General features: G+C 48.1%; 1 protein-coding gene across 6 annotated transcripts in view; it reads left to right on the forward strand.

The window, feature by feature from the left end:
- The window catches only part of SLC6A6 (solute carrier family 6 member 6), a 345,728-nt gene that overhangs the window by 42,876 nt on the left and 275,801 nt on the right, over nt 1-27,051 (forward strand). For all 6 annotated transcript variants that reach the window (XM_056524916.1, XM_056524917.1, XM_056524914.1 and 3 more), the window contains one exon: nt 24,551-24,716. The gene's annotated coding sequence lies outside the window, so the exon portion shown is untranslated. The remainder of the gene's footprint in view (nt 1-24,550; nt 24,717-27,051) is intronic.

Below are 27,051 nucleotides of genomic sequence, written 5' to 3' on the forward strand. Positions count from 1 at the left end.
ACCCAGTTCACAAAAAGAGAGCCATAGTGTTATAGTAATCTCATAACATAGCCATTTAGCCCCCAAGACAAGCACGGACGCTTCTAAGCATGTCCTTTACTGTCTGGCAGGTACGTACTAAAATCACCTTATGGTGGATAACCCCTTTAAAGGGGTACTACCGTGCTGACAACTTATCCCCTATCTAAAGGATAGGGGATAAGTTGCCTGATCGCGGGGTCCCGCCGCTGGGGACCCCCGCAATCTCGCACGCAGCACCCAGCTCTCATCAGGCCCCGGAGCGAACAACGCTCCGGGTCTGATGACTGCCGATCACGGGGCCAGAGTATCATGACGTCACGCTCCGCCCCCTAGATTTAAGTCGATGGCAGGGGGCGAGACAGCTGTCTCGCCCCCTGCCATAGACTTGCATTGAGGGATGGAGCGTGATGTCACACGGGGGCGGAGCTGTGACATCATGATCACCGGCCCCGTCATCAGACCCGGAGCGGATGTTCGCTCCGGGGCCTGATAAGAGCGGTGTGCTGCGTGTGAGATCGCGGGGGTCCCCAGCGGCGGGACCCCGCGCGATCAGGCAACTTATCTCCTATCCTTTAGAAGCTTGATAGGAGAGTCTTGGAGAGGCTGAAAGGGATGCTGAGTCAAAGCCGATAGTACTACATTTATTTCTCGTGGAGGATTTAAATTGGAGATGTTTTGTTTCATCCTAGAGATGGCTGTAAAAAAATTATCTGACCTATTTTATATCGGCTATGCAGGAATCAAAATAACCTAGAGCCGCCATTTGCACTTTTAAAGTACTGACAGAGAGACCTTTCTCAAACCCATATTTTAGAAAATCTAAAATTTTTGGAACATATGGAGGAAGAGGGACTGGAGCTGAGTAACCACACTAGGAGAAGAACTTCTTCCAATACCTTAACCTCTTCAGGATGCCGGGTGTATGCATACCCCCTGCATCCCGAGTCCTTAAGGACGTGGGGCGTATGCATACGCCCGTGGGAATTCCGGTCCCCGCCGCTAGCCAGTTGGGGACCGGACCGGGATGCCTGCTGAAATCATTCAGCAGGCATCCCGGCACATCGTTGAGGGGGGTCCTGAGAACCTCCCATGTCGGCGATCGCAGAAAATCGCATGTCAACTCAGACATGCGATTTTCTGCTATTCCGGGCTGATCGGGTCTCTGGTGACCCGATCACCCGGAAAATAGGGATGATCGAAGCTGTCAGTGACAGCCCTGATCATCCTGAGGGATAGGAGCGAGGTCGCAGTGCTGTGATCTCCTCCTATCCTCTGCCATTGGTCAGAACTGAATCTGACCAATGGCAGGGCAGGACAGTGGGTTGCCATGGCAACCCCCGTTCTGCCCACCCCTGGATGTCGAGGGGAACGTGGGGAGAAGATGGAGGCCGGTACCTGGAGTAGAAGATGCCTGGGGACCCCCGATCGTCACTGGAGACTGCTGGATCCTGGCTCAGATAGGGAAACCACGTTGGGGGGGGAGGGGGATGAAAGTTAAAGTAAAGTGAACTTTACTGTGGCAACCACTAGGAAGGCCAAACTGCAACTCCCAGCATGCCCAGACAGCCAAAGGCTGTCTGGGCATGGTGGGAGTTGTAGTTTTGCAACATCTGGAGGGTCACAGTTTGGAGACCACTGTTACAGTGGTGCCCAAGCGGTAGCCCTCCAGATGTTGCGAAACTACAACTCTCAGCATGCCTAGACTGCCCAGGCATGCTGGGAGTTGTAGTTCTGTAACATCTGTCCCTTCAGATTTTGCAATTTTCATGACATTTTTGAAAATTGCTGCTCTACTTTGAAGCCCTCTAATTTTTTCAAAAGCAAAAATATGTCCATTTTGGGAACACTAAGATAACACACCCTGGATCTGAATGAATGAACAAATCATATGAAATACTTTCGTCTTTACATAGTTAAATGTGCTGACAACAAAATCACACAAAAATTATCAATGTAAATCAAATTTAACAACCCGTGGAGGACTGGATAGGGATGTCACACTCAAAATCAAAGTGGAAAACCACACTACAGGCTGATCCAACTTTGATGTAATGTCCTTAACCTTTTAAGGACCACGGATGTATGAGTACGTCCCTGCGCCCTGGGTCTTAAGGACCAGGGACGTACTCATACGCGTGCCGGGCGGGGACCGGACCGGGGTGACTGCTGATATCGATCAGCAGTCACCCCCCCCGCCCCCCCCCCCCAATGTCGGCGATCGGCGCAAATCGCAAGTGAATTCACACTTGCGATTTGCGCGATTATGGGTCTATGGTGACCCGGAATGTAAGGGGGATCGCGGGTGTCTAAGACACCCAGGATCCCCCTGAAGCGATAGGAGTGAGGTGGCAGGGTGGCCACCCCTCCTATCCCTGCTATTGGTGGTCTAGACGCGACCACCAATAGCAGATCGGGGGCGGGGGGGTTAACTTTAGTTAGACGGGGAAACGACGGGGACCTGCTCCGAAAATCCACTTACTGATCCGGGCGGGCAACGGAGATCGGTGGGCGGCGATGACGTGCGGCTGGATGCGACGGAAGCTGGTGAGTTGCCTAGCAACATCTGGAGGGTACAGTTTGGGACCATTATTGTCACGATGCCGGCTGGCAGGAGGTGGATCCTCTGTGCCAGAGAGGGATTGGCGTGGACCGTGCTAGTGGACCGGTTCTAAGTCACTACTGGTTTTCACCAGAGCCGCCGCAAAGCGGGATGGACTTGCTGCGGCGGTAGTGACCAGGTCGTATCCACTAGCAACGGCTCAACCTCTCTGGCTGCTGAAGATAGGCGCGGTACAAGGGAGTAGACAGAAGCAAGGTCGGACGTAGCAGAAGGTCGGGGGCAGGCGGCAAGGTTCGTAGTCAGGGTGATAGCAGAAGTACTGGTACACTGGCTTTGGACACACAAAACGCTTTCACTGGCACAAGGCAACAAGATCCGGCAAGGGAGTGCATGGGAGGAGGTCAGATAAAGGCAGGGAGCAGATGGAAGCCAATTAAGCTAATTGGGCCAGGCACCAATCATTGGTGCACTGGCCCTTTAAGTCTCAGGGAGCTGGCGCGCGCGCGCCCTAGAGAGCGGAGCCGCGCGCGCCAGCACATGACAGCAGGGGACGGGAACGGGTAAGTGACCTGGGATGCGATTCGCGAGCGGGCGTGTCCCGCTGTGCGAATCGCATCCCCGACGGCCATGACAGTGCAGCGCTCCCGGTCAGCGGGACCGACCGGGGCGCTGCGGAGAGAGAGACGCCGTACGCGCTCCGGGGAGGAGCGGGGACCCGGAGCGCTAGGCGTAACAGTACCCCCCCCCTTAGGTCTCCCCTTCTCTTTGTCCGGTAACTGCCTCCCCTGGGATGAGGACACCGGGGAAGGATGGAGGGATTCCTCAACGGCAGGCAGTACAGCAGGAGTGGGAATGGGGAGGGAGGGCAGAGGGCGAGGCCTGGCACGGGGCAGTGTGACACCAGGACGAGGGCCATGAGGAGGCACCGAGGCTTGCCTGACTGGACTGGGAGGGGGGGAGAGGCACTTCTTAAGGCGGGCAGAGTCCATAACGACCTTAGGGAGACCGGATACAGGAGGAACCACAGGGTCACGGCAGGGAGTACTGGTAACCGGTTTAAGGCAGTCCTTGAAGCAAGAGGTACCCCAGCTCTTGATCTCCCCTGTGGACCAATCCAGGGTTGGGGAATGGTGTTGAAGCCAGGGTAGTCCAAGGAGAACTTCAGAAGTGCAATTGGAGAGGACCAAAAACTCAATTTTCTCATGATGAGGTCCGATGCACATTAGGAGGGGCTTCGTGCGGAAACGCACGGTGCAATCCAACCTGGCTCCGTTGACCGCGGAAATGTGGAGTGGCTTGACAAGACGGGTCACCGGGATGCGGAATTTATTCACCAAGGACTCCCGAATAAAATTCCCAGAGGCACCAGAGTCCAGGCAGGCCACGGCTGAGAGGGAAGAGCTGGCTGAAGAAGAAATCCGTACAGGCACCGTGAGACGTGGAGAAGCCGACTTAGCATCAAGAGACGCCACACCCACGAGAGCTGGGTGCGAGCGTGCGTTTCCCAGACGTGGAGGACGGATGGGGCAATCCACCAAAAAATGTTCGGTACTGGCACAGTACAGACAAAGATTCTCTTCCTTACGGCGATTCCTCTCTTCCAGGGTCAGGCGAGACCGATCCACTTGCATGGCCTCCTCGGCGGGAGGCCTAGGCGCAGATTGCAATGGAGACTGTGGGAGAGGTGTCCAGAGATCTAAGTCTTTTTCCTGGCGGAGCTCTTGATGCCTCTCAGAAAAACGCATGTCAATGCGAGTGGCTAGATGAATGAGTTCATGCAGGTTGGTAGGAGTATCTCGTGCGGCCAGAACATCTTTAATGTTGCTGGATAGGCCTTTTTTAAAGGTCGCGCAGAGGGCCTCATTATTCCAGGAAAGTTCAGAAGCAAGAGTACGGAATTGTATGGCGTACTCGCCAACGGAAGAATTACCCTGGACCAGGTTCAGCAGGGCAGTCTCAGCAGAAGAGGCTCGGGCAGGTTCCTCAAAGACACTTCGAATTTCCGAGAAGAAGGAGTGTACAGAGGCAGTGACGGGGTCATTGCGGTCCCAGAGCGGTGTGGCCCATGACAGGGCTTTTCCAGACAGAAGGCTGACTACGAAAGCCACCTTAGACCTTTCAGTAGGAAACTGATCCGACATCATCTCCAAATGCAGGGAACATTGCGAAAGAAAGCCACGGCAAAACTTAGAGTCCCCATTAAATTTGTCCGGCAAGGACAGGCGGAGGCTAGGAGTGGCCACTCGCTGCGGAAGAGGTGCAGGAGCTGGCGGAGGAGATGGTTGCTGCTGCTGTAGCTGAGACTGAATCTGCTGTAGCTGCGACTGGAGTTGCTGAGTCATGGTGGTCAAGTACGACAGCTGGTGATCTTGTTGGGCAATCTGTCGGGCTTGCTGGGCGACCAGTGTGGGGAGGTCGGCGACAACAGGCAGAGGAACTTCAGCGGGATCCATGGCCGGATCTACTGTCACGATGCCGGCTGGCAGGAGGTGGATCCTCTGTGCCAGAGAGGGATTGGCGTGGACCGTGCTAGTGGACCGGTTCTAAGTCACTACTGGTTTTCACCAGAGCCCGCCGCAAAGCGGGATGGACTTGCTGCGGCGGTAGTGACCAGGTCGTATCCACTAGCAACGGCTCAACCTCTCTGGCTGCTGAAGATAGGCGCGGTACAAGGGAGTAGACAGAAGCAAGGTCGGACGTAGCAGAAGGTCGGGGGCAGGCGGCAAGGTTCGTAGTCAGGGTGATAGCAGAAGTACTGGTACACTGGCTTTGGACACACAAAACGCTTTCACTGGCACAAGGCAACAAGATCCGGCAAGGGAGTGCATGGGAGGAGGTCAGATAAAGGCAGGGAGCAGATGGAAGCCAATTAAGCTAATTGGGCCAGGCACCAATCATTGGTGCACTGGCCCTTTAAGTCTCAGGGAGCTGGCGCGCGCGCGCCCTAGAGAGCGGAGCCGCGCGCGCCAGCACATGACAGCAGGGGACGGGAACGGGTAAGTGACCTGGGATGCGATTCGCGAGCGGGCGCGTCCCGCTGTGCGAATCGCATCCCCGACGGCCATGACAGTGCAGCGCTCCCGGTCAGCGGGACCGACCGGGGCGCTGCGGAGAGAGAGACGCCGTACGCGCTCCGGGGAGGAGCGGGGACCCGGAGCGCTAGGCGTAACAATTATACAGTGGTCTCTAACTGTAGCCCTCCAGATGTTGCAAAACTACAACTCCCAGCATGCCCAGACAGCTGTTTGGGCATGCTGGGAGTTGTAGTTTTGCAACAGCTGGAGGGCTACAGTTTGAGACCACTATATGGTAGTCTCTGAACTATAACCCTCCAGATCTTGCAAAACTACAACTCCTAGCATGCCCACACAACTGTTTGCTGTCTGGGCCTGCTGGGATTTGTAGTTCTGGAGGGCCGCAGTTTGCAGTGGTCTCTATACTATAGCTCTCCAGATGTTGCAAACCTGCAAATCCCAGCATGCTGGGAGTTGTAGTTGCGATCCCTCCAGCTGTTGCATAACTACATCTCCCGGCATGCCCTTCGGTGATCAGTACATGCTGGGGGTTGTAGTTTTGCAACAGCTGGAGGCACACTGGAAAATATTGAGTTAGATAACAAAACCTAACTGAAGGTTTTCCAACCAGTGTGCCTCCAGCTGTTGCAAAAGTACAACTCCCTGCCTGCATGGTCTGTCAGTACATGCTGGGAGTTGTAGTTTTGAAACTGCTGGAGGTTTGCCCCCCCATGCGAACGTACAGGGTACATTCACAAGGGCAGGCTTACAGTAAGTTTTCTGCTTCAAGTATGAGCTGCGGCAAATTTTTCGCCGCAGCGCAAACTCCTAGCAGGGAACTCACTGTAAACCACCGCCAGTGTGAATGTACCCTAAAAACACTACACTACACTACACTAACACATGATAAAGGATAAAACACTACATATAAACCCCCTTACACTGCCCTCCCCCAATAAAAATTAAAAACGTATTGTACAGCAGTGTTTCCAAAACGGAGCCTCCAGCTGTTGCAAAACAACAACTCCCAGCATTTCTGGACAGCCACTGACTGTCCAGGCATGCTGGGAGTTTAGCAACAGCTGGAGGCACCCTGTTTGGGAATCACTGGCGTACAATACCCCTATGTCCACCCCGATGCAATCCCTAATTTAGTCCTCAAATGCGCATGGCGCTCTCACTTTGGAGCCCTGTCGTATTTCAAGGCAACTGTTTAGGGCCACATATGGGGTATCGCCGTACTCGGGAGAAATTGCCTAACAAATTTTTCACCTTTTTCACCTTTTACCCCTTATGAAAAGGTGAAGTTGGGGTCTACACCAGCATGTTAGTGTAAAAAAATAAATTTTTTACACTAACATGCTGATGTTGTCCTATACTTTTCATTTTGACAAGAGGTAAAAGGGAAAAAAGCCCCCCAAAATTTGTAATGTAATTTCTCCCGACTACGGAGATACCCCATATGTGGGCGCAAAGTGATCTGAGGGCGCACAAGGCCCAGAAGGGAGAGTGCACCATGTATATTTGAGGTGATTTGCACAGGGGTGGCTAATTGTTACAGCGGTTTTGAGACAAACGCAAAAAAAAAAAAAAAAAAACACATGTGACCCCATTTCGGAAACTATACCCCTCACGGAATGTAATGAGGGGTGCAGTGAGCATTTACACCCCACTGGTGTCTGAGAGATCTTTGGAACGGTGGGCTGTGCAAATTAAAAATTTTGTACAGCCCACTGTTCCAAAGATCTGACAGACACCAGTGGGGTTAAATGCTCACTGTACCCCTTGTTACGTTCCTCAAGGGGTCTAGTTTCCAAAATCGTATGCCATGTAGGGGTTATTTTGCTGTCCTGGCACCATAGCGGCTTCCTAAATGCGACATGCCCCCCCTAGCAAAATTTGCTCTCCAAAAGCTAAATGTGACTCCTTCTCTTCTGAGCATTGTAGTTTGCCCGTAGTGCACTTCAGGTCCACTTATGGGGTGCCTTCATACTCAGAAGAGATGGGGTTACACATTTTGGGGGGTATTTTCTGCTATTAACCCTTGCAAAAATGTGAAATTTGGGGGGAAACACACATTTTAGTGAAAAAAAAATATTTTTTTTACATATGCAAAAGTCGTGAAACCCCTGTGGGGTATTAAGGCTCACTTTATTCCTTGTTACGTTCCTCAAGGGGTCTAGTTTCTAAAATGGTATGACATGTGTTTTTTTTTTGCTGTCCTGGCACCATAGGGGCTTCCTAAATGGGACATGCCCCCCCCGAGCAAAATTTGCTCTCCAAAAGCTAAATGTGACTCCTTCTCTTCTGAGCATTGTAGTTCGCCCGTAGTGCACTTCAGGTCCACCTATGGGGTACCTTCATGCTCAGAAAAGATGGGGTTACAAATTTGGGGGGGTATTTTCTGCTATTAACCCTTGCAAAAATGTGAAATTTGGGGGGAAACACACATTTTAGTGAAAAAAATAATATTTTTTTACACATGCCAAAGTCGTGAAACACCTGTGGGGTATTAAGGCTCACTTAATTCCTTGTTACGTTCCTCAAGGGGTCTAGTTTCCAAAATGGTATGGCATGTGTTTTTTTTTGTTGTTCTGGCACCATAGGGGGCAACCTTCCCCCCAAAAACCATTTCAGAAAAACGTACTCTCCAAAATCCCCTTGTCGCTTCTGAGCCCTCTACTGCGCCCGCCGAACACTTTACATAGACATATGAGGTATGTGCTTACTCGAGAGAAATTGGGCTACAAACATAAGTATACATTTTCTCCTTTTACCCTTTGTAAAAATTCAGAAATTGGGTCTACAAGAACATGCGAGTGTAAAAAATGAAGATTGCAAATTTTCTCCTTCATTTTGCTGCTATTCCTGTGAAACACCTAAAGGGTTAAAACGCTGACTGAATGTCATTTTGAATACTTTGAGGGGTGCAGTTTTTATAATGGGGTCATTTGTGGGGAATTTCTAAGATGAAGACCCTTCAAATCCATTTCAAACCTGAACTGGTACTGAAACCTGAATTTTGTGGAAAATTGCTGCTGAACTTTGAAGCCCTCTGGTGACTTCCAAAACTAAAAACATGTCAATTTTATGATGCAAACATAAAGTAGACATATTGTATATGTGAATAAAAAATTTTTTTATTTGGAATATCCATTTTCCTTACCAGCAGAGAGCTTCAAAGTTAGAAAAATTCTAAATTTTCAAATTTTTCATCAAATTTTGGGATTTTTCACCAAGAAATTATGCAATTTACCACAAAATTTTACCACTATTTTAAAGTAGAATATGTCACGAAAAAACTATCTCGGAATCAGAATGATTACTAAAAGCATTCCAGAGTTATTAATGTTTAAATTGACAGTGGTCAGATGTGCAAAAAACGCTCTGGTCCTAAGGTGTAAAATGGCCTGGTCCTTAAGGGGTTAAAACAAGTCAAAATGAGGCTCAGTAGTGTGTGTGGCCTCCACATGCCCCTATGACCTCCCTACATTGCCTGGCCATTCTCCTGATGAGGTAGCAGATGGTCTCCTGAGGGATGTCCTCCCATACACCTGAACTAAAGCATCCGCCAACTCCTGGACAGTTTGTGGTGCAACGTGGCGAGACATGATGTCCTAGATGTGCTTAATCGGATTTAGGTATGGGGAACGGACGGCCAGTCCATCGCATCAATGCCTTCCTCTTGCAGGAACTGCTGACATACTCCAGCCACAGGAGGTCTAGCATTGTCTCGCATTAGGAGGAACCCAGGGCCAACTGCACCAGCATATGGTCTCACAAGGGGTCTGAGGATCGCATCTCGGTACCTAATAACAGTCAGGCTACCTCTGGCAAGCACATGGAGGGCTATGCAGCCCCCCCCCCCCACAAAGAAATTCCACCCCACACCATTACTGACTCACCGCCAAACCATTCATGCTGGAGTATGTTGCAGGCAGCAGAACGTTCTCCACGGCATCTCCAGGCGTCACATCTGTCACATGCTCAGTGTGAACCTGCTTTCATCGGTGAAGAGCACAGGGCGCCAGTGGCGAATTTGCCAATCTTGGTGTTCTCTGGCAAATGCCAAACGCCCTGCACGGTGTTGGGCTGTAAGCCCATTCTCTATCTGTGGATGTCTCATACCACCCTCATGAAGTCTGTTTCTGACCGTTTGTGTGGACACACGCACATTTGTGGCCTGCTGGAGGTCATTTTGCAGGGCTCTGGCATTGCTCCTCCTTGCACAAAGGCAGAGGTAGTGGTCCTGCTGCTGGGTTGTTGCCCTCCTAGAGCCTCCTCCACGTCTTTTGATGTACTGGCCTGTCTCCTGGTAGCGCCTTTATGCTCTGCATATTTCTAATGCTCTATTCAGACTGTATCCAGACCTAGACGCGTTTCAGGGCACTTAAATAGACCCCTTCTTCAGTATGCAAAGAATATTCTTTGCCTACTGAAGAAGGGGATACAGTCTGAATAGAGCATTAGAAATATGCACTGCTCCTCCAGAAGCCGGCACATTGATTGAAACAAACCGTTCATCTTTTTATCACACCAGCTGGGAGCCTCACCTACCTGCCGCACAGACTTGCTTCAAACGCTGTTGTATGTACAACTATCCCGGTCTGGCTTGCTAAGTAGAGGTCCGATACCAACACAGCTGCACACCGCCGCTACGGACCTCCGACGTGGGAGTCTCTTGCCAGAGCCCCTGCCGCTAGACGGATTCTAACCATCGCCTACAACACAGCAATTTTACCATCATTGGCTCGTCGCAGTACGGAGACCAGCGGACAGGGTGAGAGACAACCAATTCCTATTAATCTGAACAACCTAATCTGTCAACCAAAGACTGTTTCACACTATAGCCACATATTTGCCGGACTAACAGTTTATGCCGGACAATCGGCCGATAACCTAACAACCACCCTAACAGCAGTGCTATCCCTGTCTCGTCCCATTAGAGATCAATAAACTAGAGGAGGTGGTGTGTTTAAAGGGGTATTCCAGGCCAAAACTTTTTTTTTTATACATCAATTGGCTCCGGAAAGTTAAACAGATTTGTAAATTACTTCTATTAAAAAATCTTAATCCTTCCAATAGTTATTAGCTTCTGAAGTTGAGTTGTTGTTTTCTGTCTAACTGCTCTCTGATGACTCGCGTCCCGGGAGCTGTGCAGTTCCTATGGGGATATTCTCCCACCAGGCACAGCTCCCGGGACGTGATATCATCATTGAGCAGTTAGACAGAAAACTTCAGAAGCTAATAACTATTGGAAGGATTAAGATTTTTTTAATAGAAGTAATTTACAAGTCTGTTTAACTTTCCGGAGCCAGTTGATATATATATATATAAAAAAAGGTTTTGCCTGGAATACCCCTTTAAGGCGGATTTGGGCTGATGGGGTGGTATAGAGACTGGAGACAGCTGAGAGAAAAGGGCCACAAATTACATATGTTTGAATATTTTTGGTTTTAAGACTTACTTTCACTACGTTTTCATGCATGTGTGCACCAGTTCTAGAAGATCTTGCACCAGTTTTGCAAATAATGTCACTTTCTACCGAAGGCAGCCTTGCACTTTGTGACCACTAAGGGGAGTTGCAGAGGTAAATAAAGTTATTCCAACTCTATTTTCTTTAAATAAACAGAATAGTTTACTCAGCTGGCTGGAAATAGACATGTAAGATGGCTGTACTTCGGCTTTGTTATGGTGATCCCTCTTGCCCTTAGGGTTCTTAGGATTAGGGAAGACTGTGTAGTTTACTTTAGGACTCATAAATTCATATGTAATGTTGTATAGTCAGGGTGTGATGACTCGCCGACTTCTGCTGTTTATATTAAAAATCATTATTAATTCATTCTAATCTCTTGTATAGAGAGCAAAGCTCATAGAGACTCTTTCACTCTGGAGGACCTGTCCTGTCCTGCGTTACATCAGCAAACCACTGATGTGTAATGCCTAATTTCACCCCGTGGTGGTGCTGCTGGAAAATAGGATGCTTACTGTCAGGTTTTCCTACAGCTAGTCTACGGGGGACCCAGCAAGGGGATACTTTATGATCTGTGCATTGTCAAGGGACCATACTGACTACTTGAATCCTAAAGAGCATTCTGTCATAATTTAAGTTTTTATATCTCTATAGCACTATAAATTCTTGTTAATGGGAATGAGTAAAATGTGACATTGTACTAAACAGGATTATTTAATATCTCATTTCACTTAACCCCTTAAGGACCAAGGGCATACAGGTACGCCTTTGCTCCTTGGCACTTAAGGAACAAGGGAGTACCTGTACGCCCATGGGAATTCCGGTCCCTGCCGCGCGCCGGGCGGGGACCGGACCGGGGTGACTGCTGATATCGATCAGCAGGCACCCCGCGCCAATGCCCAGGGGTGCCTGCGATTCTCGGCTATTCCGGTGATGCGGGTCACGTGTGACCCGCTGACCCGGAGATACAAGGTGATCGGGGGTGTAGGATACACCCCCTATCACCCTCTGTTTCTATGGGGAGGTGGCGATTTTGTCACCCCCAGGATCGCTGCAATAGCAGCCTGCAGGGGAGGGGTTAACGGCCCCTTCTCGCGGCTCTTCTTGCTCCCTGAGTTCATTCAGCAACCAGAGCTGCGAGAAGGAGCCAGGGACCCCCCCCCCTCTGTGAAGATCGGAGCCCCTCACAGAGGAAGACCCCCCCTTAGAGCAGGGAGAGAGTACAGCCCCAGGGACAGGTAGGGTTAACCAGTAAAGTAAAAGTGTAAAAAAAAAGTTAAAAACATTTCCCCCCCCCCTGACCCCCTAATAGGACCTAAAGGGTCCGCCACAATTTTTTTAGTGTGACCCGGGCCCTATTAGGGATTCAGGGCGCTGCATTTGGCCCCCCATTTTTTTTATTTTTGGCCGCAGCGCTTTTTTTCCCCCCATACAGTTACAGTTACACCAATCACACACACTACATACTCACCCCCCCCCCCACACTTACACCCCCCCCCCCCCCCGCCATCAACCCCCCACCACCACCACCGTAGAAAAAAGGCGATGGCTCGCCAGGCATTTTCGGCAGCGGAGGCATACGCTTTTCTTGCCTCCGACTCCAAATTCTGTCAGTGAGGACGATGAAGATCCTACATTCATGTGTTCTTCATCGTCCTCCTCATCATCTAGTACTGATGATGAGTCCACGTACACGTCAGACCAGTGTGCAAGCTGTTTACGCCCAGACTTGAGGTATGTCCTTACTCCAAAGAAAGGTATTTACAAACTTACGGTGACATTTTCTCCTTTCACCACTTGTGAAAATGAAAAATTTGGGGTAACCCCAGCATTTTAGTGTAAAAAAAATCCAAGTTTTCATTTTCACATCCCACTTCATGAATATTTATCAAACACCTGTGGGGTGTTAAGACTCAATGTACCCGTTGTTATGTTCCTTGAGGGATGTAGTTTCCAAAATAGTATGCCATGTGTTTTTTTTGTTTTGTTTTTTTGCTGTCCTGGCACCATAGGGGCTTCCTAAATGCGACATGCCCCCCCGGCAAAATTTGCACAAGTCGCCTTACCAGCCACCTGTGAGGAAAGTGACAGTAGTGATGGCGGTGACAGTGGACCGGTCAGTGGGGGGCTTCTGCGGGCCATAGTGATGCAGGAGTCACCCACCCGTCTGGAAAATTCAGTTTTAGCCAGGACCTGGGCCCTGAGAAGAGTAAGAGGAAGAAAAAGAAGAAGAAAAATGCTGAGGAGCAGATAAAGTTTGTTTTCTCTCCTATCCAGCAGTCTAGGCCACCTGAAAAGTTGGTTCAGGCTGCTGGACTCCCCACCCTGCCAGATCCTGCTTCTGCTGTGGAACGGGACCAGCACAGGGGGTACAGTGCTGCATCCAACATGGCCGCGGGTGCTACAGTCACGCGTCCTGCTGGTAGGGAAGAGCAGGACGGGCTAATGCTGGGCAATAGTTATGCGGCAGTTTGCAAGGGGAGCGGTTCCCCGAGTATTGTGGACAATGTTACCAGTCCTGCGGGGTACTTCCCTGAAAGGGGGGGGGAGTGTCCAGGCGCCTGAGGTGTGTGGTGAGATCTTCTGCTCGGGGGGCAGTCCCCTGGGCGCTGCTAGTAGTGTCGGTGCTGCGGGGCACTCCCCTGTGAGGGGGGGGGGGAGCGTCCAGGTGTCAGAACCTGCTACTGAGCCCGTGCGGTTGGGCGCAGTGTGTGGTGCGGGCACTGCAGGGATCTCCCCTGTGAGAGAGGGGAGTCCCTGCACATCAGTGGCAGGAGGAGGGGGTGAAGGTGCGCCCGGAGGGGCAGCCTCCGCTTCGGGAGGTGATGTCGGCGGTAACATCTCGAATGGAGGAGGAGTCAGCGTCGCCGACAATGGCAGCCGCCGGTGACCTGAGAATGTACAAGAAGGCCAAGCTAAAGCATGTCCAGGCCAGCCCAGAGATAGTGGGTGAAGCAGCTGCTGATCCCAATAATACTGTCAATAAAAGCAATGTTAATACAAGATGTGTGAAAGATGGGAGTGGTAGTGCTGTGGATGAGAGGGGTGTATGTGGCAGTGGTAGTGGTGCAAATGGGAGGAGTGGTAGTGGTGCAGATGGGAGGAGTGGCAGTGGTGTGAATGAGAGGGGTGATAGTGGAGTGAATGGGAGGAGTGGTAGTGGAGTGATCGGGAGGAGTGGCAGTGAAGTGAATAAGAGTGGTGATAGTGGAGTGAATAGGAGGGGTGGTAGTGGTGGATGAGAGGAGTAGTGGTGTGAATGAGAGTAGTAGTAGTGGTGTGGATGGTAGGAATAAGAGTGGCTCTTGTGGCAATACAGGTGGCCTAGGCGGGGATGTAGGGACGGTGTCTGGTCCGGCTGACCTCCCCCCCCCCCCCGGTCGTCAGGAGTTATGACAGCGTGGCGGCTGGGGGTTCAGTAGGATCTTTACCTCCTGCATCTGGTGAAGGTCAGTTGCAACGGCGCCTCCTGGAGGCACTAAAGAGAGGAGAAAGGAGATGGACCTGTCTTTTTGGGTGGAGAGACATGGTCTGGGAGCGTTCCGAGAGAGAAATGGGGAGACCGTATGGTCCCTCCAGACACCCGGGCAGGAGGTAGGTCGCAGGAATGTGGCCCGTTTGGTCTGGAAAGGCGAAGATGCATGCCCCCAAAGGGGCAAGGTGGTGGAGCTTCTTTTCCAGATGGGTTTCAGGGCTGGGGACATCTTTGCCCTGATTCACCCCTTCGGCTCCTCTGAGTTTGACGTCAGCTTTGTTAGGCCGGAAGGACTAGATCTCTTTTGGTCTAATTATGAGCTGATGAAAAACGAGCCCGGATGGCGAGATTTCGCTGTAAAAGCGGTATCTCGCCAGAGTAGGGTAAAGAAAGTGACCATTTTGACCCGTAACGAGTCACTTTCTTGTTATGACATTATGACCTGGCTGGGCAGGTACAGGGAGGTGACGGACGTCCCCCGGAAGAACTTTGACGAGCACAATATATGGTCTGGGGCCTGGACGTTTTCCGTTCGTCTCAGGCGTTCAGGGAACACGGTCACCCACATCCCTTAGGCCGCCTTCCTGGAACGTGACAGGATTCAGATCTATCAGGGGCAGCCAAAGCTTTGTCACAGGTGTGGTGACCCAAACCACTTTAGTGCCAACTGCACTCAGAAGATATGCGCCCTCTGCTGTGGGGTGGGTCACCTGGCGGCCACCTGTGGACAGATTCGATGTAACTTGTGTGGTGACTTAGGTCACCCGTTCAGCCGGTGTCCACGCTCGTTCTCTAACACTGTGACCGCCCCGGCTGGGGAGAGCCTAACAGTTGCCCCAGCGGGGGAGGGGACTGGTAGGGGAGAGGGGGCACCAAAGACAGTGAAGGAAAAACATAAGACCCCCTCTATGCGGAGGGGAGAGGAGAAGCGCAGGTTGAAAGAGGGCCCTTGGAAATGCACAGGTGCCAGGGGTGGCTCGGGGTCCTACTCCAAACACTGGCTCAGAATAACTGGCTCAGAATAACTCTGAGGCTTTGGGTGGGGCCGAACTGGATGAGGAGATAGGGAGACTGCGTAGGGAAGGTCAAGATGCTCCTTCCTCCAGTCATGCCTCTGAATCCGAAACTGTGGATGAGGAGGAGAAGGAGGGGCAGACAGTAAATGGTGGCCAGAAAAAGAAGAGGAGGAAGAAGGGTAAGAGTAAGGAGGCGCCGTCCTCCTCTTCAGTTGTAGCCTCAAACCATAGAAGGAACAACTCAGTCTCCGACCCTCTGATCGTCCTTTCAAATTGATATGAGGCCCTTGGGGATACTCTCTCGAGGGTCAGGAGGCAGTGCGGCCTCCAGGAGGTGCCGAGCCTCCTTCCTCTGGGGCAGTTTCCTCAGGGGCGGAGGTAATACCAGATGCCGGAGGTAAAGATCCTGGGATGGATATATCCCTTAGTTTAAAAAGAGGCAAAGGGTCTTCCTCCGATTCAGATGGGGGTGGAGGGAAGGAGAGGAAGAAGGTTTAAGGGGTGAAGCCATCTAACTCAATCACCCAGGATGGCGGCACTCACCCCACTGACGTTGGCATCCATTAACTGTGCCAGCATAAAATCAGATACGGCTAGATTCGCAGCCTTTGATTTTCTCGGCCGTGTTGAAGCCGACATTTTCTTTTTACAAGAGACCAGGTTGTCAGATCTAGCCTCCCTGGTAAAAGCCAGAAGAGAGTGGAGGCGCGGTCCCTTCCACTGGTCTCTTGCGGCTGAGCCGTATAGTGGGGTGGCGGTCCTTTTTACCGCTCCTGTTGAATGCAGACGGGTTATTGAGTTAGAAATGGGGAGGTGCCTGATCTTAGATGTCTTCATGAAGGGACAAGAGCTCCGGCTCATTAACATCTACGCCCCCCAAACTAAGCGGGGCCGTAAAGATCTCTTTTTACGAGTCGGCAAGTGATCTTTGGAGGGGACTTCAATAATGTCACGAGGTCCCAAGATAGGAGAGGCTCCAATGGTCCGCTGACTTGCGATAGTGTGGCACTGATTAGCATAGCTAGAGAAGCTCGCCTAGAGGACGCCCACATCCGGAGCCCCTCAGGCCACGCAGGTTTCACCTATCATCAAGGTAGTCGCAGGTCTAGGATAGATAGGTTTTATTTAAAGGAGGAAGCCGTCTCTTCCGCAGTGTCTGTGGTTGAGGTGGAGTTCTCCGATCACTTTATGATTTTGTTTTCCCTGAATGTTTCAGAGATCCCCCGGATGGGAAAAGGTTATTGGAAGCTGAATTCGTCCCTCCTGGAGGAAGCGGAGATAAGACAGTCCTTTGAGGATTTTCTTCAGAGTCAGGTACCTTTACTGGGCCTATGTAGTAGTAAGTCAGAGTGGTGGGAGATATTCAAGAAGCAGGTTCCGGGGTTCTTCCGCCAGCTCTCGAGCCTCAGGTCCCTGAACATGTATCGCCTGTATCAGGGTCTGAGGAGGAAACTCAAGCTTCTCGTCTCGACTGGAGGTAGCCGTGAGGATATCTCCAGAGTGAAATCCTTGCTGATGGGGTGTCAGTACGATAGGCACGCATCTTTGGTTTTTGAGAGGGATTTCGGGAAGTACCGCTCGCCCGACCCTTACAGAAACTGTAAGATGTCAGTGAGTAGTAAAGTCATTTCAGGACTGATTGATAGTACAGTATCTCTGAATCGGTCCAGATCAGGGATCTTGGAGGTCGTCAGATCCTTCTACTTGCACCTCTTGGGGAGGAAGGATCTAGATCGAGACAAGATGTCGGCTTTCCTGGCTTTGGTGCCCCCTCTCCTCCACCAGTCCCCTCCCCCACTGGGGCAACTGTTAGGCTCTCCCCAGCTGGGGCGGTCACAGTGTTAGAGAACGAGCGTGGACACCGGCTGAACGGGTGACCTAAGTCACCACACAAGTTACATCGAATCTGTCCACAGGTGGCCGCCAGGTGACCCACCCCACAGCAGAGGGCGCATATCTGCTGAGTGCAGTTGGCACTAAAGTGGTTTGGGTCAGCACACCTGTGACACAGCTTCGGCTGCCTCTGGTAGAAGATCTGAATCCTGTCGCGTCCCAGGAAGGTGGCCGAAGGGATGTGGGTGACCGTGTTCCCTGAACGCCTGAGACGAACGGAAAACGTCCAGGCCCCAGACCATATATTGTGCTTGTCAAAGTTCTTCCGGGGGACGTCCGTCACCTCCCCGTACCTGCCCAGCCAGGTCATAATGTCATTACAAGAAAGTGACTAGTTACGGGTCAAAACGGTCACTTTCTTTACCATACTCTGGCGAGATACCTCCCAGACCCCACTGACGTATCGCTTTCAGAGTCGGGGTAGCATAAGCCGGAAGATATCCATGGGGCGTACGGAGGTCCTTCACTTGCCCTCCTGTCTCCCATTCCTGGAAGAAAGGCCGAAACCATTCCTTGCAGGAGAGTACCCACGGAGAAGCCCTCTCTGACCAGAGGTTTGAGATGTTAGCTTTCAAGAAGGTGTTGGTTAAGAACACCACAGGGTTTACCATAGATAAACCCCATAGTCTCCTCGTGCGGTACGTAACCTCCCTCTTGACTAGGTTCATCCTGAGTCAGCAAAAGTTTTGGGCATCACATTCCGTCAGGATGATTTTCCCACCAAAAACTGGGATGGTAAGCTCCAGGATGCCGCTCAGAAGGTGGACCAGTGGAAGGGTTGGTCTATGACCCTCAGGGAAAGGGTACACCTGATCAAATCGTACCCGCTCCCCTAGTTTATCTATCTGGGCAGTGTATGTATCTTGCCAGAGGCCTACTACACTAGGGTCTACAGCCTGTTTTTCCAACTGTTATGGGGAAACAGGATGAACCTAGTCAAGAGGGAGGTTACGTACCGCACGAGGAGACTAGGGAGTTTATCTATGGTAAACCCTGTGGTGTTCTTAACCAACACCTTCTTGAAAGCTAACATCTCAAACCTCTGGTCAGAGAGGGCTTCTCCGTGGGTATTCTCCTGCAAGGAATGGTTTCGGCCTTTCTTCCAGAAATGGGAGACAGGAGGGCAAGTGAAGGACCTCCGTACGCCCCATGGATATCTTCCGGCTTATGCTACCCCGACTCTGAAAGCGATACGTCGGTGGGGTCTGGGAGTGTGGGAGATCAGGACCCAGTCAAGGCAGTTCCTTGACAAACGATTTCTGTTGACCCACTTCCAGAAGCCTCTGGCGCTCAGGGACTGCCCAGGTCGGGATCTGAGGGTGGGGTTGTACCTTTTAAACATGAAAAGGATCCCCCAGAAATTTTGGGACTTGGCCTGACGCTGCTTTCAGGGGAAGCTATATGTGAGGGACAATTTGAAATGTAGGAACTCTGATGACCGGGGATGTCCCCGAGAAGAGTGCGGGGATACGCTGGAAAGCATGGACCATTTCCTGCTTCATTGTCCCTTTAATGTAAGGGTTTACAACAGGGTGGGTGCTTCCATCGGCTGGAGTCAACTTGCCGGCCTTACCTATCCGGAGTGGGCTTATGGGGCATTCAGGACCCTGGGTGGCCGAGACTGGGGCACTTTATTCTTAGTTAGTTTAGTGGTTAGGTACTACACGTGGAATGCACGGTGTTTAGTGTCGACCCAACAGAAAATCCTCTCCGAGGTGGAGGTCTGTAGGAACATCACAGGTGACCTTGGGAAGATCAGGTCTTTGGAGTATGGCAGTCTTGGTAACAGTAGGGCTTCTCTCCTATGGAGAGGGTTTTCTTTTGATGTGCCCTAAGTACTAGACCTTTTTGGGTAGAGTACCATTATTTTGGTTAGGGACAGTGTTATAGGGATACAGATAGGATGAGAACAGGGTTAGTTTGAATGGAGGGATAGGATTAGGGAGAATTGTAGGGGGAGATAGGGAAAGAGTGTAAAATTATTTTGAATGTATCAAGTCTGCCATCCTTCTTCCTGGTGGTGGGCTAATGCATGTGCACGCTAGCTTTTTGTTTTGTTTTTAAGCTGATATGGTATGAAGGGCTTACAGGCGACCACACTTGGGCCTAAAGTGGGTTGTGGTTCAGTGTGTATAAGTTTGTGTATAAGTTGGTTGGGAGGAGTTCTAGGTGGGGAGGGTGTGCTTGTGGGTGGTGGTGTTCATCTTTGGGGGACCTGACATGGGTCAGTTAAGGACTGGACTTTGTGAACTGTAAGAACGGTATGGACTCTGACCCATGTACAGGAGGGGTGGTGTGGGTGAGGGTACAGTTTTAGTGTAGGGTTTTTCCTAGGGTTTTCTATTGATTTTGTAGGTGTTTTCTGTAGTGCATATATTTTGTTTATATTATGTTTTATTTATATAGTATATTTAGTAATTTTGTACCTATATTTTGTTATATCTATATTGTTTCATGTTATAGCGTTATGGTAGCCGGACCAGTTGTTGTGTTGATATGTGGTTTATTTAGTTTATTTCAGTTATTTGGTCTGTTTTGTTATGTTTTCTTTGGTATTTTCATTAGTCCCGGATAGAGGATCCAGTTAATTTGGTCATTTTGTAAGTGAATGTATGTGTGATATGATTATTTTGATTATTATTATTACTTTTATTATAAAAATATGTATATATATATATATATATATATATATATATATATATATATATATAAATAAAAAATTTAAAAAAATAGAAAAAAATATAAATTTATATATATATATATATATATATATTTTTTTTTTTTGAGGTGTGCTTGCTACATTCCTGTTTAGTTTTCTTGTTGCGTGTTCCCAAGTATGGATGGTTTTGAGTTATAGTCGGGTAATGATAACTTTTATGTTTATATTTTGATAAGCCAAGTTGTGCTATTTTATTTATTTATTTATTTTTCTTATGTTCATTTTCGGTAAGCGTGTGAGTGTTTGATGAGATATTTTGGGCATATTTTAATATCTTACTATTTTAGTATCTTAGTAAAGCTGGGCTGGCTGGTTAGGCAGGGTTTTGTTTTTGGGTTTTGTTTTTGGTTCTAGAGTATTTCTTATTTATGTTAAAGCTGGTTAAGCTTGCTTTGTGTTTTGTATTTGATAAGTTTTGTATTTTTCTAATAAAAAGAGTGTCAGCAGAGAGCACTGTGGTCAGACAGAAAATAACAACTCAACTTCCTCTGGAGCATACACCAGCTGATAAATACTGGAAGGATTAAGATCTTTTAATATAAGTAATTAACAAATCAAAGCAATGTAAATATAGGTATTGTATGGCACTGCCGCTCATAAAATAACTATGGTGAAAGTATGCTATATAGTTGCTCAATATTCAGAGATATGGTGGTATTCAGTCTGTATAGTTCATCATATGTACAGTATATCTAAATGAAGCATAACTAGTGCGAAACGGCTGCTGTAGCCTCATTTCTTCTGTACCCCCTGTAAGTCCCCCCCGTCACGATGTGAGTATTGTTTAACAATAAAAAAGATGCTATGAAGATCGGGTGAGTCGCCGTCTCTTTATTTCTCTCTATTTTGGATAATTTACAAATCTGTTGAACTTTCTAGCAAGAGGTGATTTGAACAAAATAGTTTTTCACTGGAGTACCCATTTAAAGGGGTTATCCAGGAACAGAAAAACTGAGCTAATTTCTTTCAAAAACCACTCCCTGTCTGTCTCCAGGTTGGGTGTGGTATTACAACTTGGCTCTATTCACTTCAATAAAATTGAGCTGCAGGACCATACCCAACCTGGAGACAGACAGGGAGGTTTTTTTGAAAGAAATTAACTTTGTTTTTCTATTCCTGGATAACTTCTTTAAAGATTTTTGAAAGATTTTCCTGCTTTCTTATGGCAGGGTACAATCCCATATTTTGCACCAAATATGACTCACAAAGAAATGTATTTACAGGGGTACTCTGGTGGAAAACAATTTTTTTAAATCAACTGGTGCCAGAAAGTTACACAGATTTGTAAAATACTTTAATAAAAAAATCTTAACCCTTCCTGTACTTCACACTGCACAAGTAGGTTTAGTGTTAGGTCCCGTGCCACTTGAGAAACCTTGGCATTGGTGTGGCTTAGGTGTGTCCTTCATATAAGGATATACTGGCTAATGTCTCAATTTTAACATCAGTTTTGAGGGTTAGCCAATGTCATTGTTTACATCTACCACAGTAGTGCACCTAAATTCCTGTATTATTGTATTATTCTAATTGTTACACATCCACACCGTTTATCTGGTGTAGGATGCCATTGTGGTACTTGTAGTCTGCTGCAGGCATCCCCCATTGTATGCATTTTTATGCTGGGGATTGCCCCTAACAATGGACCACAAGGGCAGGATCTGCACCCCCAGCATAAATGCACAACTGTATTTAGGGTTGAGCACCTCCTGCCATTTGAGACCACGTCTTTGTTGTTGTTTATACCCTTCCAGTACTTATCAGCTGCTGTAGGCTTCACAGGAAGTTGTATTTCTATCTGGAATTCTTTTCTGTCTGACCACAGTGCTCTCTGCTGACACCTCTGTCCGTATCAGGAACTGTCCAGAGTCCAAGCAAATCCCCAAAGCAAACCTCCTGATACGGACAGAGGTGTCACGAAGAGCACTGTGGTCAGACTGAAAAGAATTCCAGAAAGAAATACAAGTTCCTGTGGATCATACAGCAGCTGATAAGTACTGGAAGGATTAAGATTTTTAAATAGAAGTAATTTACAAATCTGTTTAATTTTCTGGCACCAGTTGATTAAAAAAAACATTTTTTCATCGGAGTACCCCTTTAAAGCAGAGCCGGACGCACAAAGATAAAATGGCAACACAGGTAGCCCTTACGTTTCCATATTATTATAGAGCAATAGATTTGCCACTGTTAAGTGGAAATTATCTTGTGCTTGGAAATACCATAGTTTGTATACTCACTAATCCATAAGATACCTGATTATACAGTAGTTCCACATATAATATAAGCCCATACATTTCTTTTTTATGTGCCATTATGGGTCTGTGACATAAGTCTGAACTGAATGCTGGCATCCTTAATACTGATTTAAGTCAGTAAAACTCTAACAAAAATTACTTCCAAAGCTCGGCTATAAGCCCCAACATGTCCTTAAAAGACCTGAGTTATGGGCTATTTTGTTATAGCTGCCAATGCGTGCAATGCAATGCCTTTTCTTCATGTCTCTTGGACGTTAAACAATAAAAATGTTGAGAAATTGTTCTTGAGGAGAAAGGATACTGTGCTGTGGTTATGCATGCCTTCCGCGACTCCCGTTACACTGGCTGGATCACTATCCACTCTACAGACTAAAGCAATTAATGATTTACTGTTAATATCAGTCTTTGCCCTGATATCTCCACTGCCAGGAACATTTGAACTACATACTGTTTTTCTGAACTTTACTAACATATAAGCACTGAAGCGATCACTGTAAGCTGATCTGTTGTCATGGCAGGCCTCTACTACAACCTGACTATGGCAGGCTGTACTAGTAAATTGGTCACTGTGGCAACAACTTGATTTGTGATCACATAAAAAAAAAAAATCAAAAAGTTCCATCTACACAAAATGGTACTGATAAAACTACAAATCATGGCACAAATAAGCCCCATACACCCTAAAGACCTAACAATATAAAAAAAAAAAATGTACGCCTCAGTACATGGCATGTTTTTAATCATAATTTTTCTTTTTTTTTTTTGTAAGTTTTTTTTTAATCTAATCTCTTTTTGATCTAACATAGAGCAAGAGCTAAATAAAAATTGTGGGGTTCCCTTTCCCCCCACAAATATATATATATTTTTTAATTTCACCGTACATTTTATGGCCTGGGTTCTCAACTGGTGGTACGCATACCCCTAGGGGGTACACCACCAGTTGTTTGGGGGTAAGCGCAGACTAATACCGGCCATGCATTGGACAGTATTTTTCAGCGCATAGCTGCGGCAGCTCTCTGTGCAGTAGTGCGGCCGGAGCAGCGGCCTTGGCTACTGTAAGGGAGCTGTGTGGTTGCCGGGGAGACGTGTGACCTCCCCTGACATTGTGCGGAGGTGCCACATAGCGCAGGAGGACGTCACACGCCCCAAGGATAGGCCACACGGGACTGCAGGAGGCCTGGTAAAGTGAAAAAAAGTGAAATATATGTATATGGAACAGAGGGAGGGTTTTTGTATGTTTATATATATATATATATATATATATATATATATATATTCCAAGGAAGATGCAGTGGCACTCGAATAATGAAAAAAGTTAATTATTTATTCATCTCGAATGTGCAAAAAGGGCGACGTTTCGATGGTCTCACACCATCATTACCAAGCAACTAGTGTTTAGTTTAGTTTAGTCTAAAGGGGCGGCACGCCTTCTTTACCGTGAGGACTGTGAATTTATGGAACGGTCTACCTCAGGAACTGGTCACAGCAGGAACAATTAACAGCTTTAAAGCAGGGTTAGATACATTCCTGGAACAAAATAACATTAATGCTTATGCAGAATTATAAAACTACATCCCTTTCCCTTATCCCCTTACATCCTTCCCTTCAATCCCCTGGTTGGACTTGATGGACGTATGTCTTTTTTCAACCATACTAACTATGTAACTATGTAACTATGTAACTGGCTCCAGAAAGTTAAACAGATTTGTAATTACTTCTATTAAAAAATCTTAATTCTTTCAGTACTTATGAGCTTCTGAAGTTAAGGTTGTTCTTTTCTGTCTAAGTGCTCTCTGATGACACGTGTCTCGGGAACCGCCCAGTTTAGAAGAGGTTTGCTATGGGGATTTTCTTCTAAACTGGGCGGTTCCCGAGACACGTGTCATCAGAGAGCACTTAGACAGAAAAGAACAACCTTAACTTCAGAAGCTCATAAGTACTGAAAGGATTAAGATTTTTTAATAGAAGGAATTTACAAATCTGTTTAACGTTCTCGAGCCAGTTGATATATAAAAAAAAAAGTTTTTCCTGGATAACCCCTTTAAACTCCGATATAGCACCACTTATGTGTATGGATTGTTACAAGTAATACGTTTTTATTAATTTTTTATTTCTCTTATTTCATAGAGATGGGCCAGGTGATGGAAGAACACTCTGCCTAACCTGATCGCAAGGAATTCATGTGGACCTACCTCCCTTCTTCTTGTCTAGGGTTGGACCTAATCTGTTGAGCGCTGCACCCGTATGAACAGATGCCATCCATTATGAAAAGTCCCACTTCTTCAGAAATAAGGTTAGCACCGAAGCTATTCCTAGTTTGTTGCCTATGGTAACGACTGGGATGGCCTGTTATTTGGACTTTGGGAGAGCCTTCGGTAATCCGTATTCCTCCCGGACCATTTGTGCAGAATACCAAAAAAGAAGAGTGCTGTGGGGACAAGCACTAGGAAAAGGGCACTGTTTTCCCACACTTAAGATGGCACCATGACCCTCTCGGTACGCAGTGCGCACACGCTGAGGCGAGCGTCACTGGTCCACAGTAACGGCCATCACATGGCATGCCACCTGACCTCACAGAGCCGATAATCACTTCCGGTCCTGCGGATGGATCCCGGAAGTGACTTAGCGTCCAAGCTGAACAGCTTATGGATTCCACCTCCTGCCTCCCCCCGCTCACCTCATCACACGTCATACACGCTGCACCTTTTTATGCACTTTTCTATAATGTTTATACTAAATTGTTTAATTGATCACAAGGTCCTGATGAGATGAATAAATAATTCACTTTTTTCATCATTTGAGTGCCAATGCATCTTCCTTGGAATATTTGTGAAGGATCCTGGACCGGGACCCTAGCCAGTAGGCACCTATTCATACCACCAGGAGTGCTGCTTTCTTCTTTGGCACATATATATATATATATATATATATATATATATATATATATATATGCAAGGATCAAGTGGGGGAAAAAAGTGTGGGAACTCTTCCACTGAAGGGCTAGTCCTGCAGAACTCCTACTAATGGGAATGGCGTTCCTGCTGTAGAAAAAGTGCAGGAACTCCGTTCCCACGCGTTCCTGTAGGACTTGAGCCCTGTATATATGTGTATATATAGCAAACGAATAGGCGACAGCACTCCCATAAGATGTAAATAAGCGGTCTTTATTCACATAAGCGTGGTGGCGACGTTTCGGCTAGCTCACACAGCAATTACTCGATAATGGCTGGGTGAGCTAGCCGAAACGTCGCCACCACGCTTATGTGAATAAAGACCGCTTATTTACATCTTATGGGAGTGCTGTCGCCTATTCGTTTGCTGTCTATGGAGATCTGTGACCTGGATCTGTCGTGACTGTGTGCACCTCATCATTTTTGTAAGGAACTACAGGAGTGCTGCTCTCTTTGGATTTTCTCTATGTGTGTACATATATATATATATATATATATATATATATATATATATATTAGCCCAGGGGGATTGGGGGAGGTGAGAAATAATAGCACAAGGCATTAAGATGGGGGGGGGGGAGAGATAGGAATAATTGCACAAAAGATTAAAATGGAGGGGGGGGGGAGGGTTAATCATTACTCCCCCCCCCTCCATCTTAATCCCCTTGTGCCATTATTCCCCGCTCCATCTTAATCCCCTTGTGCCATTATTTCCCTCTCCATCTTGATCCTTGTGCTATTATTATCGGATATGGCAAAAGGGGATCAAAAGGTGGGGGGAGGGGGGGTAATGGCACAAGGGGATTAATATGGAGGGGGGTGAAGATTATCCCCCCCCCCATCTTTATCCCCTTGTACCATTATCTCCCCCCCCCCCCCCCCCCTCTGATCCCCTTTTGTCAAATCCGATAATAATAGCACAAGGGGATTAAGATGGAGGGGGAAAATTGGCACAAGGGGATTAATATGGAGGTGGGGGGGGGGAGTAATTATTAACCCTCCCCCCTCCATCTTAATCTCTTGTGCCATTGTTCCTCCCTCACTCTGATCCTCTTGCGCCACTTCTCCCCCTCCATCTTAATCCCTTTGTGCCATTATTCCCACTCCATCTTAATCCCCTTGTGCCATTCCCCCTTCCTCTGATCCCCTTTTGCCATATCGGATAATAATGGCACAAGGGGATTAAGATGGAGGGGGAATAATGGCACAAGGGGATTAAGTTTCACATTAGTATAAAGGTAAGAACACTCCTTTTGTCCGTGGGTACCCCTCACGCGTGCGAGGGGGTACCTGCAGACATACTTTCAGCATTTGGGGGTACAGTCGCCAAAAAGGTTAAGAACCACTGTTTCATGGTAAAATGAAAGGCGTCATTACAAAGGGCAATCAATCCCACAAATAACAGCACTTGTATGGATACATAGGTGGAAGAATAAAAGAGGATGTAAAAATAAGAACATCAACTGGCTGTGTCATTAACCTGTTGGGGACGGAGGGCGTAGAGGTACGCCCTTGTGTCCCTATACTTAAGGACGGAGGGTGTACCTATACGCCCCTCCGTATTTCTGATCATCGCTGCTCGCCGTGCAGTGATCAGAATGGGATGACTGCTGATATCTATCTGCAGCCATCCCGGCACATTGCCTTGATCGCCGGTTAATTCTGGCCGGCGAATCA

This window comes from Hyla sarda, chromosome 6 (assembly GCF_029499605.1).
Source record: "Hyla sarda isolate aHylSar1 chromosome 6, aHylSar1.hap1, whole genome shotgun sequence".
Lineage (NCBI taxonomy): Eukaryota > Metazoa > Chordata > Amphibia > Anura > Hylidae > Hyla > Hyla sarda.